This window comes from Fusarium phalaenopsidis, assembly GCF_050370095.1.
Source record: "Fusarium phalaenopsidis strain FUZ10S chromosome Unknown contig_32302, whole genome shotgun sequence".
Lineage (NCBI taxonomy): Eukaryota > Fungi > Ascomycota > Sordariomycetes > Hypocreales > Nectriaceae > Fusarium > Fusarium phalaenopsidis.
Genome location: NW_028145405.1, coordinates 4,551,067 through 4,563,242, shown reverse-complemented (window position 1 = coordinate 4,563,242; position 12,176 = coordinate 4,551,067).

Sequence of the window (12,176 nt, the reverse complement as noted above, 5' to 3'; positions counted from 1 at the left end):
TGCGAGTATGATCTGATGATGTTTTGTTGATGTTGATGTCTCCCAGCAATGGTGAATGGTTCACCCGGGGAGCAGAAGTTGAACGCGTCAAGGCATCTTTTGGACGTGGGCTTTTTATGAAGGGAGAGGAAGAAAAAAAAAGTTTGCTACCCATTCTTATCGTTGAGGCTGGGGCCTGTTGCTGGCCCGTGCACTCACGAGCTCAACCCCACCATGCGCTTCTGAATTGCCTAGAGAAGGAGACGTTTTTCTTCACCGCTCTCAGCGAGTGATGGAAGAAATTCCAGCGAACGAGTTAGACGCCACTCAACCTGCCAAAAGATGTTGCAAGCAGAAGGACCTCTATTGTTCAATCAGTCGGTACAATGCTATTATATCTTGCAGCCCAATTGCTGCCCAGAGATTCGGCTGGTGCATCGAGTCCAGAACCGTGGTTGCGGAGGCATGGATCGCCCCTGAAGGCTGAATGCAGAATGCAGAATTCTGTTCCAAGACCCCAGAATCTGCATCCCAAATACCGATGGTGTTTATTTAGGGTTTATCGATTTTTTGAGCTGTGCCGAGTTGATGAGATTCTACTCATGGCAGGTTTTGGTGAACAAGTATTCATTTATCTGCACTCATTAGTAGGTTGCGTTTATACCAACATAGAACTCGTCACTCATCATCATACTTCCTACAACTAGTACCCCAGATGATACCACTTTGTCACAGAAGAGTTGAAGGAAAGGTATGTCAATCAGAATAGACTCTTCTCACCGCTACATCAAAGCTCAGCGCCTCGGCGTTAGCCGTTTTTTAGACGTAAAGGGGCATTGTCACACGACTGTACCAAGCCAATGCCTAGAGACACCTTTGTAGTTGATGTTGAGGTAGGGCTATGCGGTTGAGAGGTACATGTGCCCTCTCGATGCCATTCTCGCAATATCTCGACATGTTCACTGTCTTCAGAAGCTCGCAGAACAACAAAACGGCACATCACGAAATGTCAATCATACAAGATAAACACAAACATCTCCGCATGGTCTCCGAGCAATTTGAATTAACTTTTCTTGGATGGTGGAGGTTCAAAATCTAGAAATATTCTGAAAGTCTATTAGAACTGAGAGTGGCTAAATTTGGCAGTGTTGCATTCCGAAGACTCCATTGTCGTCATCTCAACTCCTATATTCTCTTCACATCGTTACAATTAATTATGGCAAAATAGACTGGATATCATCTCTTCAATACTCATTTCTCGTACTGTTCATCTTGAGGGGTGTCTGGAAGATGAATTCTTGATGCACCTCCTGGCACAAGTTGAGCCCTCCATACCACGAGCTTGGAATGACCGGTGAGGGAATGCGGATGCAAGCCATCTTCGTTGGAGAATTCTTCCCAAACCTTATGGAGGGGCAGATGACTTTCATCAGGCCAGCTTTCTCCATCTTGAGGACTATAAGAGATCCTCTGGGCGCTGACCTCTACACTCCTCCCCTTCATGAGATATCAGTCCCCAGAGCGAAGGAAGTCGCTCTGGCAGGCACTGCCCTTTCTCATGGCCTCTACCTCTGCTTTATGCTCTATGAGACTGTGGAAGACACCGAACCGACTTGCTGGATGGGTTGGGTAAACTGGAATACGACAATAGATGACAGTCGACTACCGCCTTACCAATGCCATCTGTTTGAGAGCAGCGATCAACCTACCGAAGTTATTTGAGAGTCATCCTCGATCAATCATGAGAGCCTGAGCTTTGCGACTATTTGGAGGTACTGGGGAGCGGTTCATTTTGCAAGAGCTTGGAGTGTCTGTCCGGATTTGGTAGCTATCCAACCTCGGCTCGGATCAGGGTGCACCTGGGCACCCGAATCAGTCTCTCCACGGTCGCCAGCTTGCCGAATGGGTGTTTTAGGGGCACGAGAGAGGAAACTGCGCAGTCGAATCATCCCGCCAGAAACCCGAATCAAGCGCAAAATGTTCGACATGTCAAGAATCGTCAACACCAACAGCGGAGGCGGGTCGAGATCTTGAACCTATGGCCACGGCGCTGGGGAAATGTAGGTGCATGTACAGCTTTCAATATCTATCCCGGATGATCCGGAAAGTTTGAAGAGTTGGCAATGGGCATTCAACTCTTTCGCCGCACCCGGGTGGTTGGCATGCTGAAGTATTCGCTCTACGTAGATTGAAAGAGCAGACACCATCACTTCTCTCGTTTGTCAACGGGCGTCTCTCTTCTCTGTGGTAGCTGATCTAGGTGGCCAATGGGTCTCTGCATGGATTTCTCCATGTATCTACACCGCCGGATGCGTTATTCCAGGCCGTTGGGCAAGGTTTGAGCCGTTGGAATGCAGACGCGAACAACGGTGAAGCCGTTACGACCAGCATTTGGTCCATTCTCTGCCGCGAACCTTGTTCTTCTTTTGAGTTTTGACCCCTTTTTGTTTTGTATCATCATCGTGCAGTGGGTTACGACTTATAGTTACGGTATGAGTGACTAGGTAGTTGTACTGAGCTTCGGGTTGGTTCGTTTGCCATTTTTCTCCAAGATAGTAATCTGATTGTAATAACTTAACGCCCAAGACAAGCCTATGCTCGGATTTTCTCTTCCTCATTTATTTAACCCTTGTGTTAAGATCTCCCTATGGATGTGTGCTGTGTATCTACCTCCACCACGGAACAACATGAGCTTGTATGTCTTGGCCCCAAGGATAGTTCCCGGCAAAACGCAATATCTATTTGATACAGTCCACACGGATTGGACGGTGTGGCATTGTTATCAATCACAGGGTTAAGACCCAATCCATGGCAAAGTTGTTTCGGTTGTCACAGTGGGCAATCAGGTTAGCTTGTAAGTTGTAAGTGAAGTAGACTTTGGCTTCTCCTATGTAGGGAGCTAAACGAGGTCGGACTTGATATTGCATCTCATACGTCTGTGCTTTTCCACCTCTCTACTATCCAATGTCTTGACTATACCTTGTATATTATGACACAGTTGGCGTAGTGTCGCCACCGTAGGCCAACTCCCCGGTGTGAGCAGTGACATCATGTGTGGCCTAGGAGAATAGGCATGGTTATCCACGCAAGATAATCAAACTCACTGTATAAAATACAAAGAATCTTACAAACTGTATCGAGTAGATAGAATCACCAGCAATAATTATCTGTGAGTTGCAATCTTAGATCTCTCTTCAGGTCCAGGGTAAGCAATTCCAAAAGTGGGCCTGTCAAGTACCGGTGCGTGCCGCGCCGTGTCAGGGCAGGTCCCAGCAGCGCGCGCACGTCCCCCAGCGAGGCTACGCAGTACCTTACCAAAGGAAGGTACGGGCACCTGCCAACCCACATCCAACGTCAACAGCCAAACAAGCAACACGACTGCATCCATCCCAAACACGCGACTCCAGAGAAGCATCCACTCGCAAGGCTACCTACCTACAGACAACATATCGCTGCGCCGCATCGACAACATCACCTATCGACTAATCAAAACACTCACGCCTTTGCTCTGCGCCCTGCGATCAATCCATCACCACCGCCCGTACGTGCGCCCGAGCTCCTTGAAAGGGGGCGCCGAGTGAGGCGTCCAACTATCGTCGTCCACACGCGCCAGCCTCACGCACCTCAGACGACTCTGCATGCTAACAAGTCATCTCCCCAGTCGCATCGCATTTGATACCGGCACCGAGAGACCTCTCTGACTTGCACAATGTCCGACATCAAGCCAACCGAGACCCCCGCGCCCCGGGAGAAGCTCGAAGGTAGGCAAATTCTTTCTTGTTTTTCTGACCAGCGCATCATGCTAACAGAAGACTAGCCCAGATCAAGTCCGCCGACATGGTGAGATGACCCGAACACGAACCGTATAAGCAAGAAACGATCGCTGACGAGGATTGGAATAAAGACGGAAGACATGCAGCAGGAGTCGATTGAAGTTGGTATGCTAAACACCAACGTCACCTGATGGCGCAGGACACAAGGCTGATATGATCGCAGCTCAGGAGGCTATGGCTAAGTTCACCATCGAGAAGGTTAGTTCATCGGGTGCCATGATTGGATTCGTGCGATCAGAGAACTGACATGTCTTCGCAGGATATCGCACAGCACATCAAGCGGACAGTTCGTACACCCCCAGACGCCGTCACAGCTGACCACCTACTCACCCTCTTCAGTTTGACGAGCGCAAGGGCCCTACCTGGCATTGCATCGTCGGCCGGAATTTTGGTAGCTTCGTTACTCACGGTGCGTGGTTGAAACCTTGTCGTGATGCTTTCTTGCCATACCCCTGGGCTCGATCGAGTCATGACATTCCTGGGACCTGGCTAACACATACACGCCTCTGCAGAGACCAAGCACTTCATCTACTTTTACCTTGGCCACTGCGCAATTCTACTATTCAAAACGCAATAGGCATGGGAGAAATGGCTCACCGGTGGGGGCCTTTGGAAGAGCTTGTTGTGAGCGAGAGGGACGGTGTGGTGGGACAAGGAGAAGAAAGGCAAAGAGGCATCGCGTTTACGGCTTTCCATGCCATGCCATGCCGTCCACCCAACCCTATTTGCCTATGTACGAGACGGACGGCGGTAGAGCTTGCTTGCTCGCGGCTGTACTAGGTTCATGATCAATAATGAGGGGCGCTCGCCCAGTGATTCCACTTTGTCGTTGTTCCTGTTCTCGGTGATGGGTCCTGAGTATGTTCCTGGTGAGAGGCTTCACGCCAGTGAGTGGCTTGAGATCGGGTGTGCTGTTCCGTTCCTGAGACAGATGGTTACCAGCGTGAGACAAGTTCATCTTCTTGTCATCGTCCCGCGCCGAGAAGAGTCGGACTCGTCTTGGCTCGTCATCTGTAGCTTGCCGTGGAAGCACAAGACGGCTTAACTAGGATCGTCGATTTCTGCCCCATCTCAGCATCACTGACATCGCGGCAGGACGCATCGTTAGCCCGCGCGATCGTCGGCCTATGGACGATCCAACGCCAAGTTCACGTGGAGTCGATGAAGCTAACCAAGACGACGACTCTCTTACAGTACAGCACTTTAGAAAACTCGCCCGCACTTTTTTGGTGCCAAAGTCAAATGCCTCCCCCGTCTTGCCGTCTCGGTTCTAGCCTCGGGCCCCCTCGTGCAGTTTAGTAAACACTCTTCCCGGACGATCCAGTCGTTGAAAGGTTTCGTTCAAAGGGAAGCTAGACATCTTTCGGAAACTGAAAAGAGTGCGGGCAAACACACGCCAAGTCCAGCCCCATCAAACGCCTCTCGCGGGGCGGGAGGGAGGGAAACCAGAAGTGGACGACGCGGGATTTGGGTGGCTTCGGATTTGGGACTTGACTCTTTTGCTCTCTTTACCCGGCAAGACTAGGTTTCGGGCGGGTACTGTAACAGAGTTGTGATACCGAGATCATATCACTTTCTTTGTCGTCAAGGCGCCAATGAGCAATGACATGACTTGAATGAAAAAAAGTCTATCACAGAGGGGGGTCTTTGCAACACCCATGACTTGGGGAGGGACCCTCGTGGGATCATCAGGGACTTGTATGGGATGACCTCGGCGGAGGCCAGAAGGAATTGATCAACCGGTCTCTACGTACGACGTGGGGGACATTGAGAGAGATCAAGCCTCGGAACATGGTCCGGCCGGCCGTTTATCTCTCTCGGGGATATTGTGTCGAGTTCACGATGGATGGATGGACTCGTCAGCCAACGATACGTACAGGGTTTGACAGAACTCGCAGCCGAGCAAAGAAAAAAAGTAAGCATGCAACCCGACTTATGCCGGAAGGGACTTGGAGCGTTCTGGAGCTCATGCAGTCCGACTCCATCGGCACCTCTCTTCTGTCTGTCTGTCGACCATTGTTCGTTCGGGGATCCAAATGCCCAACACCACCACGACCCAGTGACCACCCCATCACGTAGTCCCTCGTCCTCCAATAGACCTGGCGCTAGGTAGGCATGGGGGAATGGCGTCCCCCCCAAAGCAAGCGTTCCATGGCCCACTCACCCGCCCGTCAAGCTGGTCCTAGTTCAGAGGATCCTGGTCGAGAGGGGACCTCTTGTCTCTCATCTTTGGTGGGCAAAAGAGAATCAAGGTGTTGGGTAGGAGCAATTATTCCGTACAGTAAGTTACTCAGTCGGCAAGATCAACGTGATGTTGCTCAAGAGCAGCTGATACAAAGGTCGAATGGCCTTCTTTTCTAGCTCTCTTCCCTCAGCCGAGGGGTGAGACAAACATGTCAAATCTCGTCAAGGTGGCGATACACGTTCCCCCTCCCCAATGAGGATTTGCGTGCCTGAACTCTAACGAAAAAGCCGTTCGTCAGAGGGGACGACGACGACAAATACAGTACAAGGCGTGGCACGGGCAATGAGGAGGGGGGCGGCGTCAACGCCCTTCGCTGACGGACTTGCAGCCCGCCGTGCCCGATTGGCATGACTTGCAGCGGACCTATCCGGTTTCTGATAGAGCAGGTGAAAATGGGCAGTGATGGGCTTTGACCAAGCACTTCTGTCGTAGGTGGCAGTTGGGCGAGAGACAGAATGGAGTAGATGTAGGCTTACAAGACGCTGACGTCCATGATGACATGCAGACCAACGAAGCCCAGAAGCAGCTACTCTCGAGAAGAGAGCCCCGGGTGTAATTCGGCCCTTTGGCAGCGCCTCTCTGTGCGTCGTGGTTCAAGCTGACCTGCAGGCACAGACGAGTGACAGGGATCAAGAACTCTGGAAGCTTTTCATCCTTCTCTTGTCTCCCCGGGCCAGTGTAGGATTCTTGTTTCAAAGACTGTGCAAAACTTCACATTTCCCCGCCAAGACTCCCAGTTAATAAGTCATGGCGCTCGGAAGCCGGGTTCCTTGCTCCAGATTCGTCTTACCATGGTTCGTTCCGCGGCGCTTGGTCTCCGACATCCTTGCTTCTTTATCCGTGGTCTTGCTACGAGATGAGATGGCACATCTAGCGGTGCGCTCGTGCTGAATCTAAAACTGTGTTCCATGAGCCAAAAGAATCAATGTCTCGACACAACGGTGCTACCCTGTTGTCCAGTGCCATTTTCTCGCGTCGGGTATTATTGCAGCCGTGACCTCGGGTAATCGACGTTGCTGCAAGTGTGCAGCAATGAAAGAATAGTTGCCACAATGGTTGTATCTCCTTGCTTGCGCGGGGACTACCATTGGGTACTGAGCAGGGATCTAGACCAATTATGATGAGTCTCTTCCTACACTCACCAAAATTATGATGAGAGATTAACCTATTCTTGTATTATTTTCATAGAGTCTTAGATAGTGCTCTAATGGTGGGGACGAGTACTCTCTGGCAATCCCCGCGCAAACAAGGAGATGTCTTTGGGTACCTCTTGTGACGCTCCAGCTGCAGAGTAGTCCCGTCCTGTCCTGTCCTGTCCTCGACGCGCACGTATTGCATCCCCGACAGCCTTACGCCGCAAGATCCTGGTACATATATGGATCATAGTAGATTCCCCTCAACCTCTAGATGCTCAATCTTATAAGTATTGGGGTTCAGACAGGATAAGTCTGCAAGGGCACTTCAGCAATCGTTTCTCAGTAGAAGCTCATCTTCGGTCAATTTTCAGCTCCTCCTCGCGTCAATGTGATGATGAACGGTAACCCCTGGATATCAATCTCAAGGATCCACGACTCCCTCCTCTGGCTAGTTTGAAGCTCAATAGTGTGAATGGGAACAAGCTCCAGCACGAGATTGCAGTAATCGATATCTCATAAAAAGGGATATCAACCGACGAAAACAACCCCCAGCGAACTCGAACTCGAGGGAGTTGAGAGATCCATCCTTGACATCCACGGCAAGGATGGATCCTGGTCATTTCACGGAGACTCGAGAGCCGGCGGGTCCTTGGTCCCTGCTGAATCCCAAATGCCACCTGAATCATTCGGCGAAAGATGGATTCGACATTTTCGGTCCATCGCCTCCTGGCTATTATTTGCCTGCCCCCTTCTTCACCTTGAGGCTTCATGTGCGTCACCAATTGCAATAATTCAAGTTTGATTATTCCCTCCCTCAAGGGTCCGGCATCGACACATCCCACGTCGCAGATGTCGCTCCCTCTCCCTAGAAAAATCCAGAAAGTAGTCATGGGCAAGGCGGTCCAGCTCATTAGGCGCCTGCACTTTTGCCCTGTCACTTTCTTTTTTTTTTTTTTTTTTTTTTAACCCTCTTGGATGTACGAGCGAGACATTCTGCTGGGCCATGTCAAGTCAGCGCCTCTTCGAGACACGAAGCGGCCGTGGCGTACGCACGTAAACCGCGGGATGCCAATGCAGACCAGAGCCAGCCCATCCCATCTGGACCCGCCCGAGTTGTCTTGCTCGTGTGTCCCACTCACGTCGGCCAAGCCCGTTTTCAACTCATCAGTCTGACGAGCTGGGGTTCTACAGGCAACGAGGTAGAACACAACTCGGATCATAAACAGCCCTGATGAGCTGCAACACGGCAATCTGCGTGGCCAAGACCCGGCGGTCTGTTGAGGAACCTCGGGACCGCAAGGACCCGTCCTCCGGGACTTTGACGGATGCAGGTGGTTCGGACGTGGGATGTGAGGTGGGCGTGGGCGTGGGATCAAGGCGGAGGCGTGAGTCTGGAGCCGTGCCAACGTGACCACCGTTGAACCCGCCAGGCCTGCCCAGATCTGGTGTCATACACATATGCGTCGCTTCCCCCCGGTTGTCTGTCAATGAGTAGGTCCTCTCGGTTCCAAGAAAGATGGGTATTGGTATCGTAGCGGTGTCTGCCGGGCGGCTGATGCGTACCCAGCTACCTACCTGGCTCGGGAGCGCACAGCGGTCTGAGAGATCCAGAGGCGATGGCACCTCGAGCGACGATGTTGTCTCGGGTGGTTTCACCGACTGAGATCCAAACGCTCCATGACCGGTGAAGCGAAGCTTGCCCACCTGACCAGTTTCCTCTCTTCTCAACCGTCGTGGCATTGGGCCTCAGTAGGCGCTACGCGGCAGCCTTGCCTTGATATCCTACCGTATTGGGAGCTGTGTGAACCCCAGGCCAACCACAGCGGTGATGTCAGAGAGCAGCAGGTCAACTTGCTGCTTCACCAAGACAGAGCCCTGCATACCGCCGCTGAGAGCTCGAGTGAGGCGGCGAGTACTCCCACGCCCCCGTTGCTGTTTGGGATGGGATGGATGTACCTCCCGCCCCATGTCGAGCCAGGGGTCTTCCGCCGACCAGGGCCCAACTGCCCCGGCGGGCTCATCCCTGCCCCCAGGCACCGCTCGCCTGCTGCTGCTGGTTCTATTCGCGGACTGGCGGAGTGCCACGAGCTCTTGGGACGTTTCCGCAAGAGGCCTGGCGCCGTCGCTGCTTTTGCAGGAAAGCAAAAATTTGTGCAACGTTTTGGGGTGAGCTCTGACCTGACGGTTGAGATGCGTTTAGGCTCAAGAGGACCAAGCGAGACGTTGCGGCTTTCCAACTCTAAATTCTCAACAGTCGTAATACTCGACAATCTCGTATTTGAGCGAGGAAAGCAATTGGTGCTTGGGTGTTGTGACATGTCTGGTAGGGGGAAAACATGCCGCTTTGGCAGCAATACGATGATCGATCAGGCCAAAGCTGAGCCACGCTCTTCCAAGAGCGACGCTTGAAGAAGAGGCTAGCCTGGAAATGCTCCCCCAAGCAGGTCAGAAGCATTGTCATCGTGAATCATAAACATGAGGATTCGTCCACCATCATGACTATCCTATCCCGAGGAGACTTCTCCGGCCTCGGTGGAGTTCAAGGAAAGCCGGCGTTGCGGGGGCGGGGCATCAAATCGAGCAGAAGGGCATCCATCCATCCATTCGGCATCATGCGGCATCATCGCTCGCCGGAGGATATCGGAGACCAAAGTTGTTTGTTTCCGTCCTTGTTTTTGCTCGGTTGAGAGCTCCGAAGCTTTCGTTTCTTGGTGTTCGCCTCCCCCGCATCCACAGAGCGGAATCGCGGGAGCTCCCTCGATGCCTTCCGGCTAGGAGCGGTCCCTGTTGGCCGTTGCATTTGCCGCTCCGGGTCAGGTCAGCCATGTCTTGGAGAGAACGGCTGGAATTCCTCTCTTAGGGACTCTATCATTGACGAAATCATGCTGTGATTGGATGATCCCTTAGTCCAGCCGTGTACCCAGCCAGCCTCTCGTCAGAGCTTGTTCCACCGCGGCACTGTGGAGAGATAGACCATGTGAATATCTCACTGCCCGATTTCGATTTATGTAAACCTCGACAACGAGGCGAGTCCAATATATCCGGAATGCCAAGGTCACTGCAGGCAATTTATGTAGGGTTCAGCGACATGACCAGTTAATCAGGCTCGAGAACCATCCATCACCCGCATTCGGCCTGGATGCACCACAACGATCCGGCCGCTGCACTGTCTGTCTTGGTGTATCGGTCTCGTCTGAAACATGTCGTTCTCCAGCGGCCTGCAGAATCTGGTATTCGTGCTATCCTTCAGCAGTTGAAACCCTGCTCCACCAGAGAATGATCGGCAACCATTACTTGGTCCAGCTATTGTCTGCAAGGTCCCGACCGCGCTCGCGCCAGTTGAGTTGGGGTAGCAGTGTATGATTGTCAATGGGGATAGATGACGTGAACGCAGACACTGAGCCTCAACAAATCGATTCGCCTCTGCTGAATGTGTGGATAGGATCATCGCCTGCCATACACAAGTGTTAGGTACCAGGAGCATCTTCAATGGATGCCTCATCGGTCTGCGTCACAATGCTGACTGACAACGCAGAAACGGAGCTCAGCCATATGCTGCGCAGTTTATTATGCCTTGGAAAACGGACCGTCCGATGTGCATCTGCACGCCACATAAACTCACTTGGGCTCGATTTTTTTTATGCAACCCTGGCCGATGGATCTAGCCCTTCAAGCAGCTCGCCGGTAAAAGCAGCCAGGCCTCAGTCAGGGCCCAAGACACAGGACAGGTACCTGGAACATGGCCCTCCTGCGCCCTCTCCAATCAGCTCCGGCCATCGGAAAACCCGCCTCGGAGGTGGTCGCATGCTGAGCCGTTCTGAGCTGACGACAGGTCACGGACGTGCCGCCGAGATGGCTGTCGCTCGAGCAAGACATGCCCTCCAAGGCGCAGAACCCTTGGTCAGCACGGCCTCTGCGACGTGGTACGAAGAAGACGAGAGGGACCTTTTGCCTGTGCGTGTGTTCGGAATTGTATTTTTATCCAATGCCTCTCTGTCAAAAGATAGAGACAACAAGACTCAATGGTGGAGTGTGAACTGGGGAGTCATATCATTCGGCCCAGATTCACCGCCGAGCGTCGCCAATCATCGGATCCTCCACGTCCTCGGTCGCCATGTGGCAGCGTCTCCGTACCTCGCATCTCCCACGTAGGAACGTCGAGTGCAGCAGCGAGATGCGCAGAAGAAATCTGGGACTCAGCCTCGCCCTGTTCGGCTGGGGGACAATCCAGCCCAGTCCAGTCCAGCAAGCGACAGGGATCCATAGACCCTTCTCGACGTTTTACCGCTTCCATAATCAGGCAAGCAGCCGACGACAGAGGCAACACGGCCAAAGTCGTAGAGGTTGGAGTTGCTTAACAATCCGCCAGCCCAACTCACCACCACCGCAACCGCAATAACAAAACAAACAGTCAGGCGGGCCTGTAAATAGAGTCGGCAGCTCCACTGTCAACAGTCAAAAGGGCAAAGAGGGTCATGGATCCGTTGCCGGCGGATTGGAAGCGGCGGCCGGGGGTGCTGGGATATGGGGATTTGGGTACGCGCTATTGCCGTTGCAGGCATAACAAAGAAGATGAGATTGGGCGTAGCGTCTAGAAGTTCATTTCTCGAAGGGGAAAAAGGGAGACGTTATATGAGGTGGGAAAGGGGAACATTGTCGTGAGCCGTGCTGTCGGCATGTCCCTGAGGCTTCTGTTTCGCCTTGTGGTGTTTCATCCAATCCCTCGAGCTGATTAGACAAAGCCCTTTTTTCATCCATCTCAATGAGGGTTGACCGACTGCCCGGCCAGCCCTTTTCGGAAGCGGCCTGAGCATGAGCAGTTGAAAGGGCGACCAGCAAGCGGCCACGACCGACCCCGGCCGGATGACAGATCCGCCGTAGCCTCCATTCCGAGCCCTGGATGTCTCGCCATGGCCCCCATGATGGGTCGTTCGCTCGCTAAAATGGTAGCTCAACCTGCCTGCTGGATCCAGCCCCGTCATG